General features: G+C 44.3%; 1 protein-coding gene and 1 long non-coding RNA gene across 4 annotated transcripts in view; one reads left to right on the top strand and one right to left on the bottom strand.

The window, feature by feature from the left end:
- Nucleotides 1-2,178, bottom strand: part of TMEM33 (transmembrane protein 33) — a 38,299-nt gene extending 36,121 nt beyond the window's left edge. The window contains exon 1 of the mRNA XM_068268153.1: nt 2,059-2,178. The gene's annotated coding sequence lies outside the window, so the exon portion shown is untranslated. The remainder of the gene's footprint in view (nt 1-2,058) is intronic.
- Nucleotides 2,179-2,218: 40 nt separating this feature from the next.
- The window catches only part of LOC137546123 (uncharacterized), a 125,062-nt gene continuing 102,753 nt past the window's right edge, over nt 2,219-24,527 (top strand). For all 3 annotated transcript variants that reach the window (XR_011026182.1, XR_011026181.1, XR_011026180.1), the window contains exon 1: nt 2,219-2,470. This is a non-coding gene — a long non-coding RNA (uncharacterized lncRNA). The remainder of the gene's footprint in view (nt 2,471-24,527) is intronic.

Below are 24,527 nucleotides of genomic sequence, written 5' to 3'. Positions count from 1 at the left end.
TGTGCGATGGATGTATGTCTGCCTGATGGATGTATGTCTGCCTGCCTGATGGATGTATGTCTGCCTGATGCATGTGTCTGTGTGATGTATGTATGTGTGTGTTTGTTGTCTGCCTGATGTATATGTGTGTGTTTGTTGTCTGCCTGATGGATGTGTGTCTGTGTGATGTGTCATGATGAGTCCTCATGCCCACCGCTCCCCCCTGGTCTCCTCTGTCCCCCTACTTTGTAAAGAAATCCTCTGCTGAGTCTCAGCCCAGGACTGCACTTAATACATGTCCCCCCATTTGCATTATATTTTTCAGCTCTGGTATCCTTTAAAGGAAACCAGAGACACAGCATAGTGAAAGTTTTATACATACCTGGGGCTTCCTCCAGCCCCATCATGCACACAGATCCCTCCCACGCCGCCATCCTCAGCCTTTTCTATCGCTGGTACTAAGTCCCGTAACTTCAGCCAGTCGCAGCCAGAAATAGTACTACGCCTGCATATATTATTCTCCGCTGTAGAGAACGCACTGCGCATGCTCAGACTGGCCGCGACTGGCTCAAGTTACCGTACTCAATACCAGCGATAGAAAAGGCTGAGGATGGCGGCGTGGGAGGGATCCGTGCGCATGATGGGGCTGGAGGAAGCCCCAGGTATATATAAAACTTTCACTATGCTTCATCTCTGGTACACTTTAATGTGTATAGTAAAGTGTACCACCAGCATTTTTAAAGGAAACCTGAACTCAAAAGGTCTCCTCTCTGCTCAAAAAGATATGCAACAGCAATTTCTCTCTTTGTTACAGCTGATACAAATCCTAAAATAAATCTGCACAGTTTCTACTTCCTGATTCATGGAAGCAGACATATTAACCTACTGTGCTTTCAAATGGAGTTATTATCTGCCCTCTCTGCCATAGGCAGTCATGTGACACGGGAAGAATGACAGCCAACAAAATATAAAAATTGCTCTGTTGGCAATTTTGGATTGAGATTTACTTTTGGTATTGTTGTTTTTTTTTTTTGACATTTAGAAGAGTAAATATTTCAAGCATGACAGGAGGACATTAACCCTTAAGGGTTTAACAAAGAAGAGTTTGTTCAACTTTGACCTTTTCTCATTTTATAAGGGTAATTGTAATGAGAATAATTGCGTAATACCGCATACCATAATACCGTGATACCGTGGTATTTTTTTTGACGGTTATCATACCGTGGATTTTCATACCGTTGCAACCCTACTCTACTGTTTAAACTTCCTGCCGGGACAGGAAGTTCAATGAAGCTGCAGCCTGGCCGGAACCCAGCGCGGAGAAGAAGCCATGGGGACAGAGGGGGACTCGCGCCGGCCGATGCAGGTGATGTATGCGAGGGGGGGAGGCGGTGGCTGCAGCTTCACAGATTGTGAATTGGCTTCAGCATGAAACCGATCACAATCTGTTTGCAGCGTCGGTCGTCGGGCATTCGAACGCCGCTATCGACGCACTCCCGACCCGCCGGCGATCGACTAAAATCTTTCGCACGGACAGATCGATGGGAATGATTGATTCCGGACGGAAATCGATCGTTCTGTCAGCGTTTGCGCAACGATTTCACAGCAGATTCGATCACAGTGATCGAATCTGCTTGTATATCAGCGGGAAAATCATTAGGTGTATATAGGCACCTTTACATTTGGGACGGACAGCGGTCGTTCGTTGCTCACATTATCGCATGCCGTTACCTCCGCGCACCAGATCAACCATGTTAGCCTGAGCCTGGCCCATCGATGCATTTGACCAATCTCTGCTAAAAATCGCTTGAATCGTTGATCATCATGCTTGTTATGGCACAGATTTTCATCAAATCAGATGGTCAATTGGCCACCAAGTCGCTTGATGTATGGGCACCGGAAGGACTGCTACTGTCTGAAACCTCAGCTAGCTGCACTGCTCTCCAGTGACAGGCCCGCATCTCTCTCCATTCATTCCGTACAGCAGCAGCCAGCGTACTCTCCACTCATCACACACACGTGCCCCCGTCACGCACAAATACGTCACAACACCCGCATCTCTGGCCGACACATCCTCACCTCTTCACCCCGATCCCGCACCGGAGTCGGACCGGCACCTCTTCCGGTGGCGACCACGGCCAGCTCCAGTGATGCTGATGACGTCACTCCCCCCACTTCCACCAATGCTTACGCCAGGAACAGGAAAAGGGGCGGGCTGAGAGCGCATCAGCGACAGACAGGCGGGGTCTGTTGCGGAGCTACAGAGCGTCGTGACGAGCGACGGCGGGCTTGTGCAATGGCAGAGGGCGGGACGCGAGCGTTCTGGAAGATTCGGCAGAGAGAGTGAAAGCAGCGGTGTGAGGACTCGGAGGTGACAGGAGGAGCTGCAGTATGAAGGGAGCCTCGATGCGGTGGATGTGCTCTGCTGATCATGCTGCTTCCCTATGGACTATAGCAGCGTCCTGTACTCTATGCAGAATTGCAGATACATGTGTGTCAAGTACATGTTATTTATACATATACTATTCGTTCCTCGTTATGACCCAAATCTTATATGTTTCTCCTCACTTGAGGCTTGTGGCGTGTCTAGGCAGAATTAAACGCCAGTGATTTTGTCCATAATGAGAGTGGGGTGCATTTTAAAATGCATATAGGTTTTTGAAAATGTGCAATTGATGCATATTTCTCAGAAATGCATGTCAAATGCACACAATGGCTATCATTCATGAACAGGCTGTCGGTAAAGAGAATCAGTGCGGGAAAACACCGCTGGCGGATTTTTAGACTTCTGGGTGGGCATTCATGAAGATGTATCCATGTGCGGAAGCAGTGCGGAGATTCCCCGAACTAGGCAGGCTGTAGGCTTGCGGAGACACGGAAGCTGCCGAGTTGATACATTTCTCCGTGTTCCGCTCTGCTGCAGCTGCCTGGGAGGTCTGTATGTCTCCATTCACTTACATTGTTATCGCCACATCAGAGGGAGCGGTACTTCCCGACCTCACACCGCTTGCGGTGATCTTTATGAATGAACATTTTGCTACATTTGTACCGATAATCACCGCACAAGGCGGTGATTTATCACTCTGCTCGGTAGTGTCATTTTTCCATGCGGAAAGAGGCTTTATGAATGCTGACTTTGCTAAGTGGTCGGTAAAGTCAGCTGTTTTAAGCATTTCCGCATGCGGAAATGCTTTATGAATGATAGCCAATATAGTTCAGTGGAGTAGTAGAGGACGCAGAGGAGTAGCTATGGGTGGGCAAGGGGGGACATTTGTCCTCGGGCGCAGCACTGTGAGGGCGCTCAGCATGGCTATTACACCCTCGCATGAGAGGTGGCTCGCTGGCTGGACGGGCGAAGTGCCCCTGCTTCTCTCCCTCCCTCTGCAGAAGCATTAACAGCAGCAGAATAAGGCTATCTAAAGGGGGCACATCTGGCTATCTAAACGGGGTGAAGGGGGCACATCCGGCTAACTAAAGAGGCATACATTTGGCTATTTAAAGGGGGCACTTCTGGCTATCTGAATGGGGTAAGGGGGCACGTATAGCTATCTAAATAACGTTTGACTCCACCCATGACCACATTCTGATGTGTGGCCACGCCCATTTTGTCCAGAGGGGGGTTGCAAAAACTGTCTTTGGGCTGGTGCACACCAAAAACCTCTAGCAGATCCTCAACACGATAGAGGTTTTTGAAGCAGATTTCAGATTCTAGGCATGTTTAGAGACATTTTCTATATTTGTAGAAAGGACTATAGTATAAACATGAGGCACAAATTCTTGTAGATCTTGTAGTACAAAAATATCCAAAATCTTTATTGACACAATTACAAAATTCTTAAAAAGGAGGTCTCTGCAGGATGCTCCTCATAACATGGAAAATCACAGGAAATTCAATGATTTGTAAAAAGGCTTTCAACAAGAGATCAATAGGCAACGACACGCTCGTTTCGGGCACATAGTGCCCTTCATCAGGCCACTGTATAAGCACTTTCTATATATCCTGTAGGCAACGCATGGCAGGAGCGAGAGGTATAACAGAAACTAGGTCTGACAAAGCAGACACATATCACACTATCCTGATGGCAGGTGTCTAAATCACCAAGCAGCTATATACACTCCTGTATATAGCTGCTTGGTGATTTAGACACCTGCCATCAGGATAGGATATACCTCTCGCTCCTGCCATGCGTTGCCTACAGGATATATAGAAAGTGCTTATACAGTGGCCTGATGAAGGGCACTATATGCCCGAAACGAGCGTGTCGTTGCCTATTGATCTCTTGTTGAAAGCCTCATAGTCCTTTCTACAAATATAGCAAGTTATTTTGAAGTAAAGTGGACCACATCAAAAAGGACTTAAAGGTTTTTTAGTCTTTTTCCTGGATATACACAAAAAAAGAAATCATCCCAATTATAATATTACTAGAGACGTTTTCTAAACATGCCTAGCAGTTTTTGTATCGTGTTTGTGTAGCAGATTACAAATATTGTTACAGTAAAGCTGTTACTGAACAGCTACTGTAACAAAAATGCCTGGAACACCGCTCTGGTCTAGCGTTTTTCAGAGCTGTTTTCCACTTTCCTAGAGAACCAGAGGCGGGGTTCTCACAACGAAATCCCCATACAGAGGCTGGGTCTGCCTATAGAGCCCAGCCTCTGTTGCTATTTAGATCGCCCCTAAATCCCCCATGCGCTCAGGGAGACCCCATAAATCACAGCCGCGCTGCACGGGCTGTGTTTACCTTTGTAACGTCAGTCTCCGCTCTCCCCCGCCTCCTGCAGAGCTCCGGTCCCCGCCCACGTCCCTTCCCTCCAATCAGCGGGGAGGGAAGGGACGCGGGGCGGGGACCGGAGCGATGCAGGAGGCGGGGGAGAGCGGAGACTGACGTTACAAAGGAAAACACAGCCCACTCTGACAAGCTGCGTGTCAGCAACGCGGCTGTTATTTATGGGGGGATTGCAGAGCGCAGGGGGGGCTTAGGGGCGATCTAAATAGCAACAGAGGCTGGGCTCTATAGACAGATCCAGCCTCTGTATGGGGATTTTATTCTCAGAACCCTGCCTCGGGTTCTCTTTAACATTGAGCCAGAAACGCCTCAGAAATCTAAAAAATGCTGCAGCCCCTGAGTTTGCATTTCTGGGAAAAACAAACCGCTCTGGTGTGCACCATCCCATTCACTTTCATTTGCCAAGCAGTTTTCCCCCTGCAATCGTTTTATAAAACGCTTCAGTACCGCTCTGGTGTGCACCAGCCCTTTGTTCCCGGGCACTGAAAACCCTAGCTACGCCTCTGAGAGGACTGTTTTTACATGTGGTTTTCAGGATTCCTGTTACTGTAATTTTACTCCATGGAAAAGAGAAAATATTGAAAAAGCGCACATATACAAAAATGCACCAAAAAACTGTAAAATGCACAATGCAGAAAACTCATGGTTTTAAAGGCTCTCTGACACCATTATAGCCCTTTTCTCCTAGGCACAATCGCTCACATTCGGTATATTGCAGGGGCAAAGCGATAAATGTAATCCTGTTGCCTCTTTTTCTATTGCGGCTTTATGTGCGATCACGTCAAATCCAGCGTCGGAGATTTGGCGCAGCTATAGACTGTGAGGTAATAGGAATTACGGCTATAGCAGCGCAAAGTGAGCAATTTAGGCACCGTCAGGAAACAGAGCTGAAGTTACTTTTAAAACACTAATTCAGTCGCCAGCGATAGCTGTAAGCCGTATTACATCATTCCCCATCATCCACGTGGACCTGGAGAGGGAATAGTAACGCCGCCGGGACTTGTGCAGGAGCAGGCTAAGCTGTATATCTACTGTATCCTGCGCCCAAGTCTCCCTGCGGCGATTTCACTCGTACATCTTACGTGCATTGCAATTTCGGCACTAGTCTAGTAGAGGTGAGCCCGTGGATACTTGTGCAGGGTTGGAGTGGACCCCCAGCCCCCAATGAGAATGGCTCATGGTGTTCGCAGGGTCAGGAGCCAATGTAATCTGCTTCTGACCGGCTCACATTGCTCTTCTATCATTCCGACAGCAGAGCGGGTGAGCTGCAACGGCGGGCTAAGTGAAATCTACACCCTGGTAGGGATAACAGGTCCCGAATGGCATAGATTTCAATTAGCGTGGTATGACACCGGTTAAAGCGGACATCCAGCCTGTAAATGTCTTCAAGGACAGCTTTGGGGGAGAAGACAGCGCAGGTAATTATAACTTTTTCTTATAGGAGGACTGCGTTAATTTACATTTTGATATCTGCTTTAATAAAATTGCATAAACATAAATGGAAGATGTAGAAGTCTTTTTGCATTTTATGCCATAAATTATGTTTCCATTTCATCCAGGATTAAGCTATGGATTTCCAAAACAGACTGTTAATTCAAACTGGGTTTATTTAGCTTGGAAAAAATGCGACTGAGGGATGACCTGATTAACATGTATACATACATCAGAGGGCAATACAAAAGCTTGGCAGATGAGCTTTTTGTCCCTGGGGCTGTACGACGGACAAGGGGACATGGTTTGTGTGTGAAGGAAAAAAGTTTTTGCCATCTATTCAGAAAGGGGTCTTTCTCAATGAACGTGGTTAAAATTTGGAACTTCTTACCTCAGAAAGTAGTTATGGCAAACACTAGTCCCCGGTTTACGAACGCCGACTTACGAACGACCCGCTGATACGAACGCCCGCTGGCCCGCCACGATGTCACTCCACCGGGGACTACCTCTTCTGCTGTTGTTTTTAACCTCCCTGGCGTTCTATTAAGATCGCCAGGGAGGCTGCGGGAGGGTTTTTTTTTTTTAAGAACAAAATGACAGTTGCAGCGCTTCAAAATGAATTACCTAGTCAGGCTGCAAGATATAAAAGGGGTTGAGCTCTCCACCCCTACGTTTAAAAAATACAAAAGACAATAATATCTGCGCCAAATACAGTCAAATACTATACTTTTTATTTTCTAGTTAAAACCGATAAATTAAAATCAATTGGTTAATCATAACAGCCTCCGCCTGATAGACAATTAAGGAAGAATGACACCCTTGTGCGAATTAATATCATAACCCCACCACCATAAACCTCCTTTATGATTCCGCACTCTGGCGTTTTCTATCCACCTAAACTAAATCTATCAGGGCAATCGCTTGATTAGTTCTTATCAGGGACAAAAACTTCCTGTTGGTGTATCCAAATATATACTTCGCCAGATAATATACCCAGCTTTCAAAGTCATTAATAGACGTTTTCCACTTTATTCCATGGAAGTTGCAGTAAATGTTATCAGCAATAATTGCAGAGGTGCACCTCGTTTCAACTCACTTTTGATGTATCGATCCAAAAAGGAAAGAGGAGGGTCTCAGATACCTCGTAATTTAGAGATAGTATAGTTCCTTTTTACTCTTCTCAGCAGTGGGGAATCTCGGCCGAAGGCTCACCCACGCGTCGTTCAAACAAACGCTCTCGCTGTATTCCGTGTTCCGGACCCAACAAATTGGCAGAACCTCCGGCGTACTCTACCGGATATTCGGGTGACATCACCACTCTCAAGGCCAATAAGCCGACATGTTTCAGTAGGCACGCCTACCTTCCTCAGGGCTACTCTTCATTGGGTCCGTCGCTTCTTATACTCTCTCCTTCTCTCCACCTCTCCTCCCTTTCCGTAATTTGCATAAGTGTCCATACTCTCTTACGGAATTCCGTTTCATCGTATGCGTCCATACTCTCTTATCCTGTTGGTTGTTTACTGAATTCCGTCTCATCCTTGCGGGATTCCGTTCTTCACACTTTACATCTACTCAAATCCAAACAACTCCACGTCTGAATTTAACCCTTTAGGAGCCAGGCTGTTCAGAGTGTATATCCACTTCGTTTCTGCTCTGGACATTTTCTTAATAAAATCTCCTCCTCTCCATTCTTTCTTAACATTTTGAATAGCAAAAAATCTAAAATCTCGTAAACTGCCTCCATGCACTTCCAAAAAATGTTTACTTAAGGGATATTTCTTATTTTTACTTTTTATGTTATTAATATGCTCCCCTATTCTTGATAATTTCCTTTTCGTCCTCCCCACATATTGTTTATTGCAGCCACACTGTATCACATATATCACTCCAATGGTGGTACAATTCAAGCTACCCATTATATGAAACCTCTCATTAGTGGCTGTAGATATAAAGTTGGTAATCGGAGTTTCATATTTAGTGTTCCTGCAGGGCATACAAAACCCACATCTTTTAAAGGAACCTGATTTCATTTTTGGTTCATTTCCACATTCTACAACTGTGGGTGCGATCATATTCTTGATGTTGAAAGCTTTTTTAAAAACAAACTTTGGTTTTTCCGTTAAAATCCCATTAAGAGTCTTGTCTTGTTGCAATATGTGCCAGTATTTTTCCACTATATTCCGTATGGATTTGGTTTGTTGGTTATATTGAATTTTTATACAAAGTGGTGGCACCTCTTTATCTTTGGTCTTATTTTTCTCAGTCAAAAAGCTTTCCCTGGGACAAATCTTTACCGCTTCAACTGCTTGTTCTAATTCACCAGCATCATAATTCTTTTCTAAAAATCTTTTCTTCAGAACTTCTACCTGCTCTTCATAGTCTGTCACATCTGTGCAGTTCCTTCTAACCCTTGCAAACTGATTTTTAGGAATATTAGTCAGCCATTTCAAAAGGTGACAACTCTCTAAATAAATATAACTGTTGGTGTCTACCTTTTTAAAATACGTTTTTGTCTTAACTGTGACATTCTCTATAAAAATATTAAGATCAAGATAGTTGACTTCTTTCTCACTATATTCACAAATAAAAGTCAGATTATATTCATTCTTAACATTCAACCAATCAAGGAATATCTTTAATTTTTCTTCCCCCCCCCCTTTCCATATAAACAATGTATCATCAATAAAACGTTTCCATAGGACGAGGTCCGCTCCGGGGCCCTCAGGTCCTCCCAAAATAAACTCCTCCCAATACGCCATAAATTTAATAAAAAAAAAACTATTTCATGCAGCCAACTGAAAGTTGGCTGCATGAAAGCCCACTAGAGGGCGCTCCGGATGCGTTCTTCTGATTGCCTCCGGCGACCAGAAGTAACACGGAAGGCCGCAATGAGCGGCCTTCCGTGTTTCGCTTACCTCGTCGCCATGGCGACGAGCTGAGTGACGTCGTGGACGTCAGCCGACGTCCTGACGTCAGCCGCCTCCGATCCAGCCCTTAGCGCTGGCCGGAACTTTTTGTTCCGGCTACGCTGGGCTCAGGCGGCTGGGGGGACCCTCTTTCGCCGCTGCATGCGGCGGATCGCCGCGCTGCAGCGGCGATCAGGTAGCACACGCGGCTGGCAAAGTGCCGGCTGCGTGTGCTGCTTTTTATTTGAGCCAAATCGGCCCAGCAGGGCCTGAGCGGCAGGCTCCGGCGGTACTGGACGAGCTGAGCTCGTCCAGACCGCCCAGCAGGTTAAAGCAGAGTAGGCGCAGCGGAAGGCAGATGGGGACATCTCACCTGTTCCATGGTGGTGTAAGGTCCCAGCGTGCTGCGCGGCCCGTCCTCTCACGTTCACTGTCCCCCCGGCGGCTTCACATGCATTGCATAATGATGCAATCAGGAAAAGCCCCCTAGTGGAGGCTCCTCCTCATGCTTCATTATGCGACGCATGAGAAGCTGCCAGGGGGACAGTGAACAAAGGGAGAGGGCGGACCATGCAGCTTCCAGGCAGCACGGTGGCACCTTACACCACCGTGGAACAGGTGGGATGTCCCCTATCTGCCTTCCGCTGCGCCTACTCTGCTTAAAGAATGGGGGCAAAGATGGCTGGCACAGCGTCCCGACTTAAAGGGAACCAGAGATAAATGATTTACACAAAATAAACATATCAGTTGATAGCTTGTAAAGCATAAATGCTCTACCCGATAATTTTGCCGCTCTGGTGTGCTTTTTATCCATTATTGCTCCAGGAAATATCCGATATGGCCGCCGGCTCATATCCCTTCTGCTTCCAGGTTATGAGGTGTTCTGGATGTGCTGTCTAGCCTATATGAGACTATAGACAAGCAGGGCTGCTGCTGCAGCATTTCATCTGTGTGTTTTCAACTTCATATTCTGGTATGCTGTGTGGCTGCCTGTAGGAAGTGTCTCTCATAGTAATGAAACTGCATACAGTAGAAAATAATGATGACTGGCTGCACAGATAGATCACACAGATCACACAGCTAAACTTGTCTGTTTCAGAGATTTTTCCTGCAGCAGCAGCCCCTCCCATGTCATCAGAGCTCTCAGTATGTAAAGCATGAAATCTGATCCAGGAGGGGGAAGGCTTGGGCTTAAAAAGACTCCACAAGAGAGTGACTCAGCTATAATGATTCCAGGTCAAACCTTGACTGACTGTCAGGGATTCTTATCACAGCTGATTATAGACAGATTAAGCAGAGAAGATTTAAACTAAAAGCAGGGTAGGTGTTTACTGTCATGTTCCCACTGATAAATGTAATAAAATACAGGGTGCTTCGTCTCTGGTTCTCTTTAAAGCGGAATATAACCCTGCATTTCAACTTTGCTCTAAAACATTATTTACAGTAAATTATATGCAACCAGCATTTTTTTTTACTAGACCAGAATTGGAAGGGTTACACCGGGCTTTAAAGTTCCTGGAGATTTCTGCAGACGCATCCGAAGCTGATATAGATACATTTTGTTTACATAAATGTATCTAAGTGTTGAATGTGACTCATCTCTCTCACTGAGAAGGAGTTGGAGGGCAGCCAAAGAGTGTGTAACGTTTATAACTTGTTACATTCTATTTAGTTAAAATGTATCTATCTGAACTTCTGCATATCTCTCCACAGAACATTAAACCTCTGTGTTTAACCCTTCCAATGCTGGTCTAGTAAAAAAAATGCTTTTTGCATATAATATGCTGTAAATAATGTTTTAGAGCAAAGTTGAAATGCAGGGTTATATTCCGCTTTAACCACTTCTATACCATGACATTTTGTGCTGATCTGTGCTGCGTGGGCTCTCCAGCCCACAGCACAGATCAGGTTGCAGCCAGGCCGATCAGACTTCCCCCCCCCCTTTTTTCCCCACTAGGGGATGTCCTGCTGGGGGGGTCTGATCGCCGCCGGCTGCTTGCGCTTGCAGGGGGGGCTCTTCAAAGCCCCCCTCCGCAGCACTTCTTGGCCTCCTTCCCTCCCTCTCCCTCCCCCTGTGAGTGGCGCAGGACGGATTTCCGTCCTGCGCCTGATGGGATAGGCTTTAGCCTATCAGATGTCGGTGATCCCCGGACTATCAGAGGCCGGGGATCACCAATCTCCTCTACGACGCTGCTGCGCAGCAGCGCCGTATACATGTAAACACCAGGGGAAGATCTTCCCCGTGTGTTTACATTTACCCTGCGAGCCGCCGATCGGCTCGCAGGGTGTTCACGGAGACACCCTCCGTGAACTGACATGGAACGGCCGCTCATACGAGCGGCCGTTTTGGAATACACTTCAGGATTCAGGGGCGTACATATACGCACCGAGAATCCGGAAGTGGTTAAGAACGGATTCATGTTAAGAACGAACCTACTTTCCCTATCTCGTTCGTTAACCGAGGACTAACTATTGCATTTAACCACTTTAGGACCACAGGCTTTAAACACCCCCCCCCCCCCTTCCCCTAAAGACCATGCCATTTTTTGCAAAATAGGCCACTGCAGCTTAAAGGCCTCGCTGCAGGGCCGTCCAACTCGGCACACAAGTGATTTCCCCCCCCCCTTTCTCCCCACCAACTGAGCTCTTTGTTGGTGGGGTCTGATCGCCTCCACAATGTTTGTTTTTATTATAAACATTTATAATTTTTTACATTTATTTACCCAGCCCACCAGCCAATTCCCGTGATCAGCTGTCATAGGCTTCAGCTTTTCATTGAAGGGCATCCACAGCTATACTTATTAGATAATTCCCAGAAATGTTGATCCAGGGATTTATCTGACTGCCATCTGGTATCGGGAAGGAATATTTCCCTTTTAAGGCTAATTGGCCCAGGCCTTGTAAGGTTTTTCTCCTTCCCCTGGATCATCTGGAATATAAGCAGGTTCTTATTTATTTATTTAATTTGGTTGGACTTGATGCTGATTTATGACTGATAAGACTGCTTGTTTACTAAATCCTCACCCAATTGGAATACAGAAGCATCGTAAATACCGAGTTCGCAAGCTCTAGCTACAATTAGAGTGGATGCAATATTTGGCTAGGCTGAAAAAGAGTTATGGCATTAACCTCCCTGGCGTTCAATTTCCCCAGTATTTCAAAAGGTAATCCAATTAATTTTCATAACCTTTTTTTTCCCTGTAACTTGCCAAAATGTGTCAAGCAAGGGTCTAGTATACAGTGCAGGAGAGTATTGACGTGTATGCACTGCCATGCTATTGCCCCCCGAGATTAGCGACAATATTTGTCGCTATCTCAGAGGTAAACACGGAGAAGGAATCCCTGTTCAAAACTCCTGCCAAGGGCGTTCCTTCGGTGGTTTCCAGAGCTGCTATTGGGCAGCTCTCTCTCCCTGGCCGTGCCCTCTGCCGCTCCCCCGCCTCCCTGCACGCTGCGAGAGACACAAAGGCCTCGATTCATAAAAGTGCTGTCGGTAAGGTAAATCCGTGCGGGGAAACACCGCTGTCGGTATTTCAGCCTTCTGGGTGGTCATTCATAAAAATGTTTCTAGTTGTGATAGGCGTGCGGAGATATTCCGCTGTAGGCTAGCGTTAGGCTGTCGGTAGGCATGCGGAAACAGGAGAAGCAGGCGGAGTCCCTCCGTGCGGTGTTCTCTCAGCTGCTGCTTGAGGGGTCTGTCCCATTCACTGCAATGTATTCTGCACGCTTCTCGCCACATCAGAGGTAGCGGTAATCCCTGTCTGCATACCGCTTCCTCTAATCTTTATGAATTGACATTTGTTACTTTTGTTAAGGTAATCACCGCGCAAGGCGATGATTTATCACTCTGCTCACGAATGTCGGCTTTTCATGCGGAAAAAGCCTTTATGAATACAGATTTTGCTATGTGGTCAGTAAAGTGACATGTTTTCAGCATTTCCGCATGCGGGAATGCTTTATGAATCGAGGCCAAAGTCTTTCCTTGCAGCATCGTGACCTACTGTATATGTCACGAAAGTGGGCCAGTGCGGCCCACAGGAGCGGCAGTTTTTGTGTCTACCTGATCCGCTCTGCTTCCTGGATCAGGTGGCCTACTTTAAAAAAAAAAAAAAATTAGCCAATCTCGGGCTCTCTTTAACCATTTTAGCCGAATGGATGTGACTGTCATATAGTTTCCATTCATTGATCAAAGTCCCCGACAGAAAGACCGGCGGGTTCATTGAGATGCTACGATTGTTCTGATTAAAAAAAAAAGTTTCCCGTCCTCCCTATACTTCCTGGAAGCGAGAGCGTTCGCTTCCATGACTGAAAAAAAAAAAGACTGTAGCCAAATAGTAAAACTACATCCGCATACAATTTTTTTTTATTATTAAATACACATTACATTGAAAATTAACTGTTTACCTTCCACACCAAAAATTACCCAAATACAATTTTTAATGAAAAAAAAATTACGATTTTAAAAAAACAAATAGTTACCGAAGGGTCTGAACTTTTTTAATATGCATGTGAAGAGGGTGTATTACTAATATTTTTCAAATTATAAGCTTGTAAATAGTGATGGACGCAAAACTGAAAAAATGCACCTTTATTTCCAAATAAAATATTGGCATCATACATTGTGATAGGGACATAATTTAAATGGGGTAATAACTGGGACAAATGGGCAAATAAAATTCATTGGTTTTAATTATGGTAGCATGTATTATTTTAATGCTATAATGGCCGAAAACTGAGAAATAATGAGTTTTTTCAATTTTTTTCTTAATATTCCTGTTAAAATGCATTTAGAAAAAAATAATTCTTAGCAAAATGTACCACCCAAAGAAAGCCGGAAAAACAAGATATAGATCAATTCATTGTGATAATTAGCGGTAAAGTAATTGGCAAATGAATGAGAGGTGAAAATTGCTCAGGTGCATAAGGTGAAAAACGACTGAGGGCTGATATGGCTAAGCTGTGTCCGTTGGAACGAAAGTATATTGCAACTGGGAGATCAGATTCGGTATTGTTAATAGTGTGCCTGTGTCCATTCATACGTTTTTAGTTTCTCCCATGTAAATACCTTTGGGGCATATAGCACACATGATCAGATATACCACAGATTAGCGAAACCACAGGATGTGCATTGTATTCTGTACTCCTGTTGTGAACCTGGTATTGTTAATCTGTCAGTGGAATAGAGGTGTCTACAGGTCTCGCACCTTTTTTGTCGGCAGGGCGATGTTCCATTCTGTTGTGGCCTATTTAAAGAACTCCTGACAATTATCTGTTTTAGATTGGGTGGTTGTCGATATGCCAGGAGGGCGAGGTTCAGGTTATATCTTTCTCAGTTTGTAATCCTTGTGTAAATTGTGATGAGGTTCCTGTGCAATCCTCCTTAAAGAGACACTGAAGCGAAAAAAAATATATGATATAGTGAATTGGTTGTGTACTATGAATAATTACTAGAAGATTAGCAGCAAAGAAAATATCCTCATATTTTTATTTTCAGGTATACAGTGTTTTTTCTAACATTGCATCATTCTCTAATATGTGCAGATTACACAACACTCAGCATTTAAAATGATTCTTTCAGAGCAGTCTGTGAACTAATGACCTCTCCTCTGGCAGAGAAAAAGTTATTAGTTCACTTACAGTTGAGATAATAAAAGTCAGATAACAGCCCTCTCCACGACTTTGAAAGTCGTAGAGATTAATGGCTTTTTTTGCATAGAGATAACTAGAGTTTCTTAACTCCTCCTGTACTGGAAACTATTAGCCTGATATATCTGATCTTAATGTTTTATTTCTTAGCTGTGCTACACATACAAATCATAATATCATCATTTTTTTTTTCGCTTCAGTGTCTCTTTAAGAGCCCTTTTCCACTGGCAAACACAAACACTTGCAATTTTTCATTAATTTTGTTATGAGATTGCAATTTTTCATTTGCATTGCATTTTCCCTCTTAAAATCGCTTCAGAAAGCGATTGTGATTTACAAATCTAATCACTATAGTGGAAAATATTTCTATGATAAAGTAGCAACCCTAGCTTTTTTTAAAAAATCACCTATGATTTGCGATTCAGCTGTGCAATGGAAAAGGGCCTTTAAAGCGGACCCAAACCAAACATTTTTTAATTCAAAATATTTAGTTGCACCACTCTGACACATACAAATATAAATAAACACTCCTTCAAGCCTATGAGCATTTCAGTGCATGCTTTTCACCCTCCTCTTTGCATAACTAGGGTTATACAGGTGGCAGCCATTAGCAATTCTTCCTTTGCCGGACACCACCTACTCCACCAGTTTGCCGGATTATTTCCCGGCAATATGAAAGGAAGGGAGGGGTTTCTCCAATAAATGTAAAATATTTTATATTTTTCATCATGCAGCTGAAAAAAGGCTGCTATTTACTATTATAATTTAGAAAATAATTTTTTCTGAAATCTTGTATTTTTAATTTGGGTCCACTTTAAGGACTCGCGAGTCAAACTTAAAAATCTATTTTGAACTGACCTAGGGCTTCTCACAGCTGGGTCAGCTCTTCTGCGCCATTTGCAGGTTGTTTTCTCTAAAACGACAAACGTCTATGTACAGCAAACCAACCGTCGGGGGGCCAGTAAGTGTAGCGATTAAGGTACTTTGTGCAGGAGTTGCTGGGGATCTTAAAGGGGCATTATGCCAAAAAAATATAAAATTTAAAATATGTGCAAACATATACAAATAAGAAGTACGTTTTTTCCAGAGTAAAATGAGCCATAAATTACTTTTCTCCTATGTTGCTGTCACTTACGGTAAGTAGTAGAAATCTGACAGAAGTGGAAGGTTTTGGACTAGTCCATCTCTTCATAGGGGATTCTCATGGATTTATTTATTTTCAAAAGCACTTCGTTAATGGCAGTTGCTCTGACCAACTGCCAAAAAACTGTGTAGCAAGCAGGGAAGCTGGCCAGCATTATTATTTAATCCTTTTTCGGGAATATCTTTATAAAGAATAAAAGCCTTGCTGAAAATCCCCTATGAAGAGATGGACTCGTTTAAAACCTGTCACTTTTGTCAGATTTCTACTACCTACTGTAAGTGACAGAAACATAGGAGAAAAGTAATTTATGGCTCATTTTACGCTGGAGAAAAATGTTCTTTTTATTTGTCTGTTTACACCTATTTTAAATTTTACAATTTTTCACCGTAGTGCCCCTTTAAAGATCTGATCCACTGTGATGGTCGTTATCACTGCGCGCTGCTATGCTATGTTTACATCATCGTGCGTCTGTACCCACGTAGTGCGATCACAGAAATGATCGGTCAACAAAATCGCCGGTCATCGGAAAAATCGCAAGGTGGGTGCAGGCCTTTAGGAAGTCTCACTGAATAGGTGCTGGCTTACTGAACAGGAAGGATTTTTAAACCCTGGTCTCCTGTGTCAAAGGGATTAACTAGTACACTATCCAGTCACTGTTGGCTGGACTGAATTGGAGAGAGGAGGTGAGTATCTACTTGCTACAAATGGGAGCCCACACAAACTCAAGGCAGCTTGGCATCATAAATAATGAGGTAAACATAACACAATTTAATGAGGACCCAAAAGAATATGCAGCCTCTGGAGACCCCAGGGCTACCAGGCCATTATTAGCGAACTCACTAAACCTTAAACGCCAGTGACAATTTTTACATATGGCAATATCTTGTTAAGACAGTTAATGGCTAAAATGATTTTACTGGTAAATAATACAAAATTCTCAGGTACATAATTTTACACAACGTAACATACAGTATCCGGGTTACTCCTTTTTAATACTTTGACTTCTAGCATTTTAAAGTCTTTAATCGTCAAAAAAAAAATAAAAAATATAAGCTCATTGCTGTTTGGTCTGTGGAACATTTACAGTTTGGAGGCTGCTGTTTCCATTTGTTCTTCACAACAGGAAGACTGCTTCCTCTACCCAACAGGGACAGTAGAAGCCTCCACACACACCACCTGTCAAGAACCGGCCCCGCGGCAAGCCTGCAGATACAACGGCTAACACACGGCTGTGGCCCCTCAAACACTTTTTACTGCCACCACTAGCTGCCGCTAGACACTTCCACTCTGCTGTGGAGTGATCTGCATGCAATCCGCGTTTTCGTATTCGGGTCAGCTTTGCGCTTTAGGCCGAATACGGGAACGCCGCACACACAGTACAATTGTACAGTAGCAAGGCACAATCATGCACTGACTTTGTAACGCAAGTTACACTGCAAACTCTTCTAGGCTATGAGCGTTAGCTTAGTACAGCAGAAGTCAAACTTATTAAATAACTATGTAATATTCCAGAAAAAAGTGGAACAATGCAGAAAATAATATATACAAAATATTTACAAAACAAAGTAAAAATGACAAAATAAAAGTTACAAAGGTACACACAAGACAGGTTGCAGAAATAAAAGGGAAATAAACGTTACCAGCGTATACAGAGCGTTGTTTGCGGGAGAACGCAGCTTTCCGACCAGTAGTCGGGGAAGCTCTAGTGTCTTTGCTATCTCCGAGGAGCTACGAGTTGTGAAGGATCTGTGCGGGTTCTTATAGGCCCATTTGGGGCCTGGGGGTACAAGTCCAACCCGCCTCCGAAGGTTTGCACAGAATGCTTGTCATATCCTTTGATATGCAAACTTCCAAGGTTTTTCCTGTCCCACTTTTGATCTTTCAGAGATTTCAAAACACTTCACACACTTCCAGCAGGCTGTCATATGTAAACTTCAAACATTCCTGTGTTAGCTTCCAACTGTCCAGACTCATGTAGGCTGAATTGTATAGTGGCTTGTTTACATATACACAAAGTTCAAAGTAATTGAAGATCCAGGACAGAATAGAAGGTTGTTACCTAATTACCTGTATCCAGAGGAACTGAATGCAAATGTAGTGTCATTGACATACAGACAATCACATTAGCAGTTCCTGCTCTACTGTTCACCTTCAGATGCAAATGTACTATTTCCAGGCGACACTACAATTTTTCATAGCCCCACGCATGTGAAGTAGACAAACAAGATGGAGGCTACCTTAGATACTAATTAAAAAAAAGGTACCCATGTTCTGCATATTACCGTACATATCATCACCACATATATCCTCACACCACCTTTGTGCTTTTCTTGCTGAAATACAGAGTACTGTTGCAATCATCACAGTTTAGAGAAAATTATACAGAATGCATTATCAATTCAACACTAAAGCTATCATTTATAAAAGGCTGTGTGGTAAAAAAAAAATCTGGTCGGGAAAATACCGCATTCAGTATTTTAGACTTTTGTGTGCTAATTCATAAACATTTCACAGCTGCGATAGAAGAGTGCTTTACCGAAGCCCAACAGTCGAGAAGAGTGTTTTGTTACATTGTTACATTCCTATTCTCCGTGCAGAGACAGCATTACAATAAGAGGCATCCCCAACTTCCCTTTAGATGTGCATGTTATGTTATGCTACCTCTGCTTGCCCTAAATCTGCTCTGTATGTCTATTACTCTTTCTTAAAGAGACGCTGAAGTCTCTTAAAATAGTTTTTTTATGACAAAATCCTGATTAACCCTCTGGCCGATACAATTTCATCGCCCAGGAGGTGGCACAGCACTATTTTTTAAAATTTTTTAAATCATGTAGTGAGCCCAGGGCTCGCTACATGATAGCCGCAGCGCAGTGGCATCCCCCGATCAGAGTAAGCAGGAAATCCCGTTCAGAATGGGATTTCCTGCTGGGCTTCCCCGATCGCCATGGCGACGGGGCGGGATGACGTCACGTCATGGACGTCGTGACGTCAGAGGGAGTTCCGATCCACCCCTCAGCGCTGCCTGGCACTGATTGGCCAGGCTGCGTAAGGGGTCGGGGAGGGGGGGCTGCGCGGCACGGCGAGCGGCGGCGATCGGAAGTTACACGCAGCTAGCAAAGTGCTAGCTGCGTGTAACAAAAGAAAAAAAAAATTATGCAAATCGGCCCACCAGGGCCTGAGAACTCCTCCTGCACAACATACCCCGAGCTCAGCTCGGGATTATCGCCCAGGAGGTTAACATCATAGCCCTACCTATATCGCCCCATCCCTGCTGCTATACACTATCTAAATCCCCCCCAAACTCGCCCTCCCTCTCCCCTGCAAAATCCACGACTTTCTTGGTCGTGGATTTTGCTGCTGTTGGAGGCAGAGCTATGAGCCGCAGCTCTGCCTCCATGCCCGTCTATCAGCAGTGGATCTCCGCCTCTCCCCCGCCCCTTTCAGTGAAGGAAGACTGGGAGAGGCGGCGAACCGGGTTGACAGACGCGCTGAGAGGCAGAGCTGCGGCTCATAGCTCTGCCTCTCATGGAAGCGCTGACCAGATTGCCTCCCAGGGAGTTTGGGGGGATTTAGATAGTGTACAGCGGCGGTTTAGGTAGGGCTAATATGTTCATCAGGATTTTGTTATAAAATTAGGATTTTTTTTTTAGGGACTTCAGATTCTCTTTAACAGTCTATTTAATTGCCACAACGTAGAAGAACTTCAAGAAACTTTACACATAGCAGGCTTTCTGATGTGAAATACACATCTTAAAAGCTGGAACCCAAGAGGTTAAAAACACAGCCTAAGTTATTTAGGGGAAGCCTTGTTTGTTCCGCTCTCGCTGCTTCTGCCTGGGGAGATCTCACTGCTTCTGCTTTTGAGTCGCCATTAACTTTGCTCTTATCTCTCTCTTATCACCTCTTCAAAGTAGGTGGTTTGTTCCCTGTCAGTACCACCTGCTCTAATCAGAGCCGGGACAAGGTTCTCCAGCGCCCAAGGCTAAGACACCGAAATGCGCCCCTCCATCCCTCCCACCCCAGCCGTCACACACTGACTGCTATTAGACTAAGAGGTGCCCCAGGGCCCCCAACCCCCCCCCCCCCCCCAACACCTTAATCTCTATTTATCTGACTTGCAAACACTGCCATGTATCCTCTTTTCTTATTTCTCTCTGCTTCAAACACAATAGGGAAATATGTGAGTGAGTTGTGCGCCCCCTCCTACACTGCTCCCTGAGGCTGGTGCCTCTCTCGCCTCGGCTTGGCACTGGCTCTAATCTTTATGAATTGACATTGACTGACATGTGTTAAAGAGAATCTGTATTGTTAAAATCACACAAAAAGTAAACATACCAGTGCGTTAGGGGACATCTCCTATTACCCTCTGTCACAATTTCGCCGCTCCCCGCCACATTAAAAGTGGTTAAAAACAGTTTTAAAAAGTTTGTTTATAAACAAACAAAATGGCCACCAAAACAGGAAGTAGGTTGATGTACAGTATGTCCACACATAGAAAATACATCCATACACAAGCAGGCTGTATACAGCCTTCCTTTTGAATCTCAAGAGATCATTTGTGTGTTTCTTTCCCCCTGTTCTCATGCACTGAAGTTTCAGGCTGCTCTTTTCTTCCTGCAAACAGCTTTGCCCTTGTCTGTAATTCCTCACTATGTGAAAGCCCAGCCAGCTCAGAGGACGATTTATCCAGCTTGTAAAAGATAAGAGAGAAGCTGCTCTAATCTAAATAACACACAGGCAGTGTGAAGAGAGGGGCCTGGAAGGGGGAGTTCATAGCAGAACCACAACACTGAAGAACTTGGCAGCCTTCCAGACACAGGCTGACAAGTCTGACAAGAGAGAGATAAGTTGATTTATTACAGAGACTGTGATAGCAGAAAGTGCTGCAGTAAGCCAGAACACATTAGAATAGCTTTTGGAACTTGTAGGATGATAAAAAAACAGGATGTAATTTTTGTTACGGAGTCTCTTTAAGGTAATTACCGCACAAGTTGAGGCATTTACCTCACTGCTCGGTAATGTCAGCTTTTCATGCGGTAACTGCTTTTATGAATTGACAAGTGCTTGGTAAAGTCAGCTGTTTTCTGAATTACTGCATGCGGTAATGCTTTGTGAATGATGGCCAATGTATGATGGTGGCATTACGGCAAAATCCTACCTGCATGCCTATATGGCCAGGCATATGGGAGATATGTTTTAATATTGATGAATGTAAGGTCACGCATCTTGGACGTGCCAGTGACAAAGCACCTCATAAAAGGCATCCAACTGGGAGCATCGGAATTGGAGAAGAACTTGGGAATACTGTATGACACTTAAAGAAAATCTGTATTGTTAAAATCGCACAAAAGTAAACATACCAGTGCGTTAGGGGACATCTCCTATTACCCTCTGTCACAATTTCGCCGCATCCCACCACATTAAAAGTGGTTAAAACAGTTTTAAAAAGTTTGTTTATAAACAAACAAAATGGCCAGCAAAACAGGAAGTAGGTTAATGTACAGTATGTCCACACATAGAAAATACATCCATACACAAGCAGGCTGTATACACCCTTCCTTTTGAATCTCAAGAGATCATTTGTGTGTTTCTTTCCCCCTGCAGCTGTCATGCACTGAAGTGTCAGGCTGTTTCTTCCTGCAGACTGCAGACAGCTCTGCCCGTCTGTAATTTCTCAGTATGTGAAAGCCCAGCCAGCTCAGAGCACTATTTATCCAGCTTGTAAAAGATAAGAGAGAAGCTGCCCTAATCTAAATAACACACAGGCAGTGTGCATAGAGGGGCCTGGAGGGGGGAGTGCATAGCAGAACCACAACACTAAAGAACTTGGCAGCCTTCCAGACACAGGGCGACAAGTCCGACAGGGGAGAGATAAGCTGATTTATTACAGAGATGGTGATAGTAGAAAGTGCTGCAGTAAGCCAGAGCACATTAGAATAGGTTTTGGAACTTGTAGGATGATAAAAAACAGGATGCAATTTTTGTTACAGAGTCTCTTTAATGCCAAGCAGCAGCAAGCTAACCAAAAAAAAGTTCTGGGATACATAAAATGACTACTGACTGGAAATGGTCAATGACACACTAAAAATGTTGAGTTGACGCAGATGTATGCATTTATTTAACAGGAACTCATTGAACAGCTCTACTAATGAAAAACAGATAATATTACTAACAGGTAAATGATACCAGTGTTGGGTATATACCTACCTATAAACTACTGGTGACGTGACAGATAATGATACGTAGATTCTAGTGACAGTTACTGTACAGTTTACAGATGTGTTTCTGCTGCTTTAGGTAGCAAACTGCTGCATGCTATATTTACACATCCCTGATGATATTGTTGTAATCTCTCAGGTGTGCTCCTTTGATACCTGTCCTTACCTGAAACATTTCTTTCCTTTGTGTCCTGAAAGTAGCACTAATGTATCCATCCAATTAATGTGATTTAAGGATACCTGAGTTGTATAGACCTACATGGCTGCTCGTGTGCAGCACGTCAGGTGGGCACCTTGTGACCATGCCCCTTGCTTGTGCACAAAGGAGATGAGCGAGGAGCGACAAGGCGCCGACCTAACATACTCTGCATGTGCAGCCATGTATGTCCGGGTCAAAGAGCGCTGACTGCATCGAATTATGGGGGCCGGATGGAGGCTTTTAGAAAGAAATGGAGGGCGACGATGGTATACAGGAGGTGTAGTAATAGTCTGCACACCTCCCCACACACTAGTATAGAGTACATTTTTTTATTTACCATTCAACTCTACTTAAGGTATTCTTTAATAGTCCTGATCTATCCAGCAGTAATTCATGATAATCACACTAATTAAATAGGTATGTGAGTTTATTACCAGGGCTATGGAGTCTGAGTCGGGGCAATTTTGGGCACCCGGAGTCGGAGTTGGAGTCGGAGTCGTGGTTTCAGAAACTGAGGAGTCGGAGTCGCATGATTTTTGTACAAAATCCACAGCCCTGTTAAGTATTAGACTAAGGAGTCGGAGTCGAGGAGTCGAGTCTGAGCAATTTTGGGTACCTGGAGTCAGAGTTGGAGTCGTGGTTTCAGAAACTGAGGAGTCGGAGTTGGAGTCGGAAGATTTTTGTACCGACTCCACAGCCCTGTTTATTACTTTGTGTGTCTCTGTCTTTCTGCTAGACAATGCAGCGCATTACCATACCACAACCCGGTAAACCGCAACACTACCGCTGCAATGTGAACTGGCCCTTACTGACTGTGTTAAATTGTGTCTAACATACAAATATTCAAAGATGGTCAATGAGATGCAAATAATCTGGGCTTGCATTCAGATTTCATGTTTACTGTATGCACCTTGAAATGGGATCAATCAAAATAGCTCCCTGGCAATTTTAATTGGTCCAGTTTCAGGGTAGAAACACCCTAGGCAGAATCTCATATGCGTTTTCCATAGCACATACAGTGGGTTGCAAAAGTATTCGGCCCCCTTGTCACATTACTGCCACAAACATGAATCAATTTTATTGGAATTCCACATGAAAGACCAATACAAAGGGGTGTACACGTGAGAAGTGGAACGAAAATCATGCATAATTCCCAACATTTTTTACAAATAAATAACTGCAAAGTGGTGTGTGCATAAATATTCATCCCCCTTTGATCTGAGTGCAGTCAGTTGCCTATAGACATTGCCTGATGAGTGCTAATGACTAAATAAAGTGCACCTGTGTGTAATCTAATGTCAGTACAAATACAGCTGCTCTGTGAGGGCCTCAGAGGTTGTCTAAGACAGAGTTCCCCAACCCTGTCCTAAAGGCACACCAACAGTACATGTTTTGCAGAAAACCACAAACATGCACAGGTGAGGTAATTAGTGTCTCAGCATAGCTGATTAACTACCTCTGTGGATTTCCACAAAACATGCACTGTTGGTGGGCCTTGAGGACAGGGTTGGGGAACACTGGTCTAAGAGAATATTGGGAGCAACAACACCGTGAAGTCCAAAGAACACACAAGACGGGTCAGGGATCAAGTTATTGAGAAATTTAAAGCAGGCTTAGGCTACAAAAAGATTTCCAAAGCCTTGAACATCCCACGGAGCACTGTTCAAGCGATCATTCAGAAATGGAAGGAGTATGGCACAACTGTAAACCTACCAAGACAAGGCTGTCCACCTAAACTCACAGGCCGAACAAGGAGAGTGCTGATCAGAAATGCAGTCAAGAGGCCCATGGTGACTCTGGACGAGCTGCAGAGAGCTACAGCTCAGGTGGGAGACTCTGTCCATAGCACAACTATTAGTCATGCACTGTACAAAGTTGGCCTTTATGGAAGAGTGGCAAGAAGAAAGGCATTGTTAACAGAAAGCATAAGAAGTCCTGTTTGCAGTTTGCCACAAGCCATGTGGGGGACACAGCAACCATGTGGAAGAAGGTACTCTGGTCAGATGAGACCAAAATGGAACTTTTTGGCCAAAATGCAAAACGCTATGTGTGGCGGAAAACTAACACTGCGCATCACTCTGAACACACCGTCCCCACTGTCAAATGTGGTGGCAGCATCATGCTCGGGGGATGCATCTCTTCAGCAGGGACAGGGAAGCTGGTCAGAGTTGATGGGAAGATGGATGGAGCCAAATACAGGGCAAACTTGGAAGAAAA

Source organism: Hyperolius riggenbachi, chromosome 1 (genome assembly GCF_040937935.1).
Source record: "Hyperolius riggenbachi isolate aHypRig1 chromosome 1, aHypRig1.pri, whole genome shotgun sequence".
Classification (NCBI taxonomy): domain Eukaryota; kingdom Metazoa; phylum Chordata; class Amphibia; order Anura; family Hyperoliidae; genus Hyperolius; species Hyperolius riggenbachi.
Note: the sequence above shows the minus strand (reverse complement) of the source record. Positions and strands in the feature narration are given on the sequence as shown.